Below are 6,000 nucleotides of genomic sequence, written 5' to 3'. Positions count from 1 at the left end.
TCTCATCCTCCCAGATTGCTCTCCTTAGTTTGCTGTTGTTTATAGTTTTTGGGCCTGAAGCTGCAATGGTGTCCTTGGTTCTCAGGCTGGAAAAGGATTGTTTTGTCTGACTAAACTGTGAGGAGAACTCTATATGAAGTTCATAGTTATATACTAATGCAGTACAGAATCTGGAAAATATGAAAGCTAAAACATAAAGCATGATATTGCCATTTCATTTCTATACTTTTGGTCTCTTTTTCTCCTCCCTGTGTAGATTTAATTATAGGGTTTTTTTTTCATTTTTAGTAAGTTTTTTTAATTTCACATGAATTACAGGCTTTCATTTTCACTTTTGTCTGCCTTGGTTTTTCTTTTCTTACACACTCTAATGCAAGGCCTGCCTTGCCATGTTTTCTTCAGCTGGAAGAATTAATCACAGCCATTTGACAGTGTATTTCTAATCCCACTGGCTCTCTTTCACCTTTCTTCACAGCAAGTATTTTGATTATTTTGTCAGAGGATGTTAAGGATTTGTTAAAGACAGCTGCTTGAGAATGCTTATTCTTTAGTTGGCAGCATTTTGATAAAATATCTGTAGGAGAGATACACTGTTACACTGGAATTCAATATGTGGTTTACCCCAGAAGGTAATACTTACCTTTCTTCAGATTACTTAGGGTAATGAAGACATGTATGTCCTTCTCTTGTCAGAGGAAAATTTTTGTTTTGCTCAACAATATTACTGAATTATATGAAGTTCTGACTCTTATTAGTGTCACTCCAAAATACCATATTCTTGTGGGTTTAGTTTACGTCATTGCTCCAGAAGATTTCTAATCCCATAACTATAAATTACTTTGTTTTGGTCTGCCTTTTTCTAGAGCACAGGAGGTTAAGGTCTTCTGTTAAATCTGTGTGGAAATATAAAGTCCTCGTAGTTATCTGGCTTATCCCTTTGCTTTATGCAATCACCTGAAATGGGAAAAAACACAATATTATTACATAGTAGATTTTCAAACTTTTGAGAAAGGTAAAATATATGCCTAAAGAGAAGATGGTCCCAAATCATTATATATGAGTCTGAAACAAGAGTGAAAGTCATGGTATAAGTTTTTGTTAATTTGAAAAATTTCAGAGAGAAGTTCTATGGACAAAATCTGTAACCATATAGAAGCAGACATGCTTTGTTGGTCTCCTGCCTCTCAAGAAAGATGTCATGAACAGATGGTCTGAAAGAACAACAACAAAAAAAATTGCTGAAGTAGGACACAATAAAAGCAGTGGGCTGTACAGGTTTGTGAGTAAAATTAACTGGTGCTGATTTACTAAGCAGAACACTTCATATAGGATGACAGATCATAGAATCATTTCAGTTGGAATAGGCCTCTACTGTCATTGGGTCCAACCATTAACCTCACACTGCCATGTGAATTGGAGGGGACACAGCCAGGATAGCTGGCCCAAACGGAACAAGGTGATGTATATGTCTGCTCAGCAAAAAAAAAAAAAAAAAAAAAAAAAAAAAAAAAAAAAAAAAAGGCAAAACAAACTAAAAAAAAAAAAAAAAACCAAAAAGAAAAAAAAAAAAAACAAAAACACACCAAAAAACTTAAGACAAAGAAGGGTGAAGACACACTAATTTGTTATTACAGTATTTGTCTTCTAACATCTGCTTCCCAGGAAGTGGGCCCCTGCTGATGGAAAGTAGAAAATAAATATTTTGTTCTCCTTTGCTTCTGCATGTGGCCTTTGTTTTTGCTTTAATAAATTGTTTTAATTCTGGCTAACAAGATTTTTTCTGTCTTTTTTTCTCCCCTCTATACTACTAAGAAAAGGAGTAACAATACAGCTTGTGGGAACCAACCAAAGTCAATCCACCACAGAAGTCAGTTATGTGGTAGTTTCTGAGTCAATGGAAAACAGTGTGGAGTCACAAAAGAACAATCCCTTTTTTTGTTATTACTTGAGCTTGTGAGATGTTTATTTTGTCCCTTGTTGATCAACCCATTGACCTCTAACTTCAGAGGGAAGTAAACAAGGTACAACCTCATCGTCTGACATCACTTTTGTTTACCTCAGTGACCACTCACATCAGGGAACCAAATGAAGGTCAAGAAATTCTGCCCTCGATCGCTGGGGAGGTGAGGCACTTTCCACTACAGAAAGCAGAGGCAAATCTATTTAAATACAAACAAAATGTAATTACATATCTGGTAATCAGTGTTGGTGCAGGTGTTGCTGGCATAAGATTCAAGCAGATTAATTATTTACACAGATTATGTCTATGATTTGCAGTGGACTTACGGGAGGCTTCCTGGCAAGGATTGAAGGAGGTTTGTTTGTGATTAACTTAAAAGCAAGGATAAAGCAATGCTATTATTAAGTAAATACTGCAGTCTGAATCAACATTTACTAACTGCTTGGTAAGTCTTGCATGCTGATTGCCCTCAGCAGGCAGCCTGAGGACAAGGCAGAAGTATGGACAGCAGTAAGGGTCAAGAGAGGAATGCTGTGAGTATGCTCAAATTCTGTGTTTGTGTTTTGTACACTGCTGAAGAATGACTGTCTAGCAGCAAGAGAGTGGGAATGAATTAGAATTCTCTAAACACTTGAGATTCTGTTGCCATAATGTGCTTATAGGTATTATAGTGGAAATGAGTATCTGGAGTCAGATTGAAAGACTTGACCTAATGCCCTTATCTCTCAGTCCTCCAACTCTAATCTAGTGAACATATACCCATAATTATATCTCAAATAGTTTTTATCTAATTTTAAAGTGGATAATTTATAGCACTTGTATTAAAATGTTGTAAGTTTCATTAAAATATTCAGCATTAGGAGAGCTTTGACCAGAATATATTTCCTTACTATTCTACAAAGTCATACATATTTATAATATTAAAAACTCTTCAGTTGCTTTAATAATGTTTTGTTCCACAGATCTGAATACTAATGTTAATATATCTGCTGGATGTATTAGAAGGCTGTGCACAGAATAACATTTTATACTTTCAGATTTTTTTATTTTTCAGATTTTCATTTATTTACCTTTAATCAAAATTTGTTTCATGATAAAAAACACATTGTAAGCAAGAAATAAAGACTTTGGAAAGAAAACTAATATTTCCTAATAGCTCTGTTGGGCCCCAGCCTGGCAGCACAGAACATTTAGAGTTGAATCATAGACTCATTTAGGTGTGAAAGGACCTCTAAGATCACAGAGTTCAAATGTAAACTAAGCACTGTCAATTCCAGTACTAAACCATGTCATTAACTGCTACATCTACACAACTTACAAATGCCTCCAGCGATGGTGCCTCAGCCACTTCCCTGGGAAGCCTTTTCCAACGCCTGACAAACTTTCAACCAAGAAAATTTTGTCTATTATTCAATCTCAACTTCCCCTGATTCAACTTGGGGCCATTTCCTCTTGTCGTTGTTATCTGGGAGATGAGGCCGACCCCCAGACTGCCACAGTGTCCAGGTTTAGAGCTAATTTGAGGAAGAATCCCCCAAAGGAGCTCCGGTGGGAAAAGCAGATCCAATCGGCCCCTCCCCCCAACTGGTCCGGGAGGAAAAAAAATACCTCCTTGGAGAAAGGTGGAAAAAAAACCTGTTCATTAAACAATAAAACCAAAACAAAATCAAACAATGAGACCCCTTGCCACTCTAAAAGAGATGACAAACTGAGAAAACCCCGTCCCCGGGTTGCAGCTCACTCAGTCTCTGATCAGTCCCTCCAGTGCTGGAATTGTCGCAGGCCAGGCCTGGCCCGGTGGGCCAGAGATGTGAGCTAGAGGTGCTCTCCTGGGTGTTCAGTCCAGAGCAGGGTTCAAGAGGTACAAAGAAAAGAAAAAAAACACAGTCCAGGGAACTTCTTTGCCTCAGCTAGCTAACACTAACTAAAAAGCAAAAGAAGAGCTCTGTCCCGCTGTCTGTCCGCAGACAACAACAGTCCAGGAGGAGGAATGTGGGGGAGTGAGAGAAGTGTCTGAAGAAAAAAGACCTGCACTTCTCTCCCCCTTTCACTCTCTGCAATAAGTCTTAAAGGTGCAAAACTTACTATTCAGCATAAACAGAACAGGACGACTGGGGATAAAAGCATCATACAGCCAACCCAGGACACACAGCCTCCATTCAGGCAGTTGTGGAGAGAAGTAAGGTTTCCCCATGAGGCGCCTTTCCAGGCCAAGCAGTGCTGGCTCCCTCAGCCACTCCTTATGAGACTTGTGCTCCATAACCTTCAGTTGCATGGGAGCCCTGCAGCTTGCTGCAAGTCTGACTGCTGACAGCTGAAGGTGCTCTGCACCACGCAGAAGCCAGCCTTTGAGAGTATGTGGGCATTGGAAACACCAATGCTCTCACCTGGGATGGATGTCCCTTCCTGTAGCAGCAGGCATGGAAGTGGATGCCATTTAAAGGTCCATTCCAACCCAAACTCTTCTATGATTCTCTACTTCTATTAATGTGCCCACGGAAATAACTAAGCAGAGATAAATTTTTCAAAATGATGATTTTCATATCTTTGGTCCATCTGGTGTACAGAAACAACAAAAACCAAGGCTTCTCCTGAGAAGAAAATTCTAAAGAGCTGGAAAACAACAAAAATAAAACAACAACAGAAATGTGTCAAGTTAAGCATCTGGGAGAGCATCTCCTTGGTATTCTTATCATGTCAGCTACTTCAGCCCAGGAGGGGGTAGGGTTTTACTTCCTGAGGGAGTGCCTGGGAAAAGTGATTACAGAAGCAAAATTGTACTGTGACTGGGGAGGGGTAGTTATGCTAAAGCTGCATTTGGAAAATATCACAGAAGTACATTTACCACCAATAAGTTCAGACCTCATCTCATTAATGAAAAAAAAATATTGCTGCCCTTTTGTGGGCACAACTCTTCTGCTGTTCATAACTGAGCTTCCCTAAAATGCTCTAGTCAAATAAGACTGCAGTTGCTCAAGACCCATGACATAGCAACATAAAGTGTTTGGGCCAGCAGATAACAGCATAGTCATGAAAATGTCTAATAGAGAAGAGAATGCCTTAGCAGGCATATGCTTTATTTCTTCAATGACAGAAACCCATGAAATTCTAGGTTTAAAGTGCACACACAAAAAACTGCCTTGCAGTAAATTTGGAAACACTGTCCGCAGGCAGAAACTTCAGAAAATCCTGATTCAAATATAATTTCATCATTATATCAGCATGGCTGTGCTCGGATTGAAATCTCCCTCAGTTCACTGTGTATCTACTGAGATGTGTGAATGCCCTTGTGTCTGTGCCTAGGTAGGTGGTTTTACCACATCTCTGGGCACATGGACAAATGAAAGATGGAAAAAAGTAATCTGGAAATATTATCAAAAGTTAAATATTTGTTAAGTGGTTTATTCCAGTTTGTTTTGTTCTTTAAGATTGTGAGTCTATGATCTTTTGACAATGCTGCAGAATGACTGCAAAAAAAAAAATTGTGGACAGTATGAAATCAGAAAGCAAGAAGACCTGGGTAGGATAATCCTTACAGAAAACAGAAAGTTGGAAGAAAAATTGTGCTATTTAATAGTAGGCACAGCAGGAAGTAAAAAGTTCTGCAATATATTGCTTCACAAAGGGATTAAAGGAAACAAATCAGTCTAGCACAAATATAAAATATTAAAGTAGGATGATGAAAGTACAGACATCCCATGAGTATTTATATAAGTGTATGTCCACCCCTCATCCACCTACCTGTTTATTGAGACATGAACAGGGCACAATAAATTTTAAAAATGCAGGAAGTTTTGAAAATGTTTAAAATGCAATTTTCAGATACGTCAACTGAAAAGATGAGTGAGCAGGGAAACATGTTCATGTGAAAAAAAAGAAAAGAAAATATGCTTAGATTCACAGATAATATTACAAAAGAAATGCAAGGTCTACAGTGCAATTTTCTTTTTCTCTTTCTCCACTTCCTGTAAGAATGAAATTACTGAGCAGTTCTACACAACATGCTTGTCTCTTCTGGCAAAATGTGGAGGCTTGGTAGA

The 6,000-nt window shown here is 38.3% G+C and overlaps 1 long non-coding RNA gene across 1 annotated transcript in view; it reads left to right on the top strand.

Moving 5' to 3' along the window:
- Positions 1 to 1,478: 1,478 nt before the first annotated feature.
- The window catches only part of LOC132086708 (uncharacterized), a 52,609-nt gene continuing 48,087 nt past the window's right edge, over positions 1,479 to 6,000 (top strand). Inside the window, exon 1 of the long non-coding RNA XR_009420433.1 lies at positions 1,479 to 1,606. This is a non-coding gene — a long non-coding RNA (uncharacterized LOC132086708). The remainder of the gene's footprint in view (positions 1,607 to 6,000) is intronic.

Source organism: Ammospiza nelsoni, chromosome Z, assembly GCF_027579445.1.
Source record: "Ammospiza nelsoni isolate bAmmNel1 chromosome Z, bAmmNel1.pri, whole genome shotgun sequence".
Lineage (NCBI taxonomy): Eukaryota > Metazoa > Chordata > Aves > Passeriformes > Passerellidae > Ammospiza > Ammospiza nelsoni.
This window is presented reverse-complemented; position numbering and strand designations above follow the sequence as displayed.